Source organism: Etheostoma cragini, unplaced genomic scaffold (assembly GCF_013103735.1).
Source record: "Etheostoma cragini isolate CJK2018 unplaced genomic scaffold, CSU_Ecrag_1.0 ScbMSFa_1729, whole genome shotgun sequence".
NCBI classification, from domain to species: domain Eukaryota; kingdom Metazoa; phylum Chordata; class Actinopteri; order Perciformes; family Percidae; genus Etheostoma; species Etheostoma cragini.
In genome coordinates this window covers 1-1,457 of record NW_023265813.1, presented here as the reverse complement: position 1 = coordinate 1,457, position 1,457 = coordinate 1, and the positions used below count along the sequence as shown (strand labels likewise).

Sequence of the window (1,457 nt, the reverse complement as noted above, 5' to 3'; positions counted from 1 at the left end):
AACCCCTAAATGTTAACGAGTCTCCACCCAAAGCAGAAAAACAGTCATTCACTTTATTCTGGACACTAACAGATTCTGTTCATGTGCAATGCATATAACATATTAATAAATCCACAAATTATTACTTATTAGTACAACTCATAACAAATAGTACACCTTGTTACATAAATATACATTGTATCATAATAAATATACTAATATTAATATATACTGTATATTTACCCTGTTCTGCAGGAGCCATCAGGAGCGGATCCATCGACCTGGGCCTCGCGTGTGGGTACGTTTGTTTGTTAGTTAGTTAGTTAATGAATTAATTAATTACTTCCTGTAAAACTGTAAAACAAATCCATCCTCCCTGATTTACTCCTGGGAGCGTCGGTCATTCAGGAACGTTGTCCAGCTGGGTCGGTGTCGGGCGTCTCCGCCTCCTTCTGTTAAAATTATAATATTTATATTTACTATGTATTATACTTCTGTAAAGGATTTAACGTTTTTTTTCTCTTCACCGGAGAATAAAACTGTCTGCGTTTGTTTCTGTGTATGTGTGTGTGTGTGTGCATGCTTTACTGTGTATGTGTGTGTGTGCATGCTTTACTGTGTCTGTGTGTACGTCTTTGTGTTTTTATTTGTGTGCTTGCATGCGTTGCTGTGTGTGTGTGTGTGTGTCTGTGTGTCTGTCTCTCTCTGTGTGTGTGTGTGTGTGTGTGTGTGTGTGTGTTTTTCTGTCTGTCTGTGTGTCTCTGTGTGTGCGTGTGTGTGTGTGTCTGTCTGTGTGTGTGTGTCTGTCTCAGTGTGGAGAGCATGTCTCTGCGGTCCATAGGGGAACCAGGAGATCTGAGCTCCAGGCTGACGGACATCGACAAGGCCCGAGACTGCATCATCCCGATGGGGTGAGACCAGACTCTAGTCCCCCACAGACTCTAGTCCCCCTACAGACTCTGCTCCCCCTACAGACTCTAGTCCCCCAACAGACTCTAGTCCCGCAACAGACTCTAGTCCCCCACAGACTCTGCTCCCCCAACAGACTCTAGTCCCCCACAGACTCTAGTCCCCAAACATCACAAGGTCTGCCAAACAAGCCACAAAATGTGTTATCCTGACATCTGTCATCGCAACCCACAATGATAATAACATCAGATATGTGACATTAGACTGTCTGACGGGAGCACGTTTGTGTTCATGTTCCTGCAGAATCACCTCGGAGAACGTCGCCGAGAAGTTCGGCGTCTCCAGAGAAAAGCAGGACGCCTTCGCTCTCAGTTCTCAGCAAAAGTGAGTCACAAACGGCGTTTTTTTGTCGTTGACATTCGTCATCAACAGTAGAAACACGTTGAAATGTTGTTGAGATTTTGGTGCATTTTGCTTCAAAAACTTCCTAATGCTGTAAAAAGTGTTTTGTTTTCTCAGAGCGCAAAGTTATCATCGCCAAACCCACCAGACTCCATATAAATAAACAG

At 43.7% G+C, this 1,457-nt stretch overlaps 1 long non-coding RNA gene across 1 annotated transcript; it reads left to right on the top strand.

Annotated features, from left to right (window-relative positions):
* Positions 1-214: 214 nt before the first annotated feature.
* LOC117940116 lies at positions 215-1,440 on the top strand. Its single transcript, XR_004655706.1, has 3 exons — positions 215-277; positions 792-890; positions 1,192-1,440. It is a non-coding gene; the product is annotated as an uncharacterized LOC117940116 (long non-coding RNA).
* Positions 1,441-1,457: the final 17 nt, after the last annotated feature.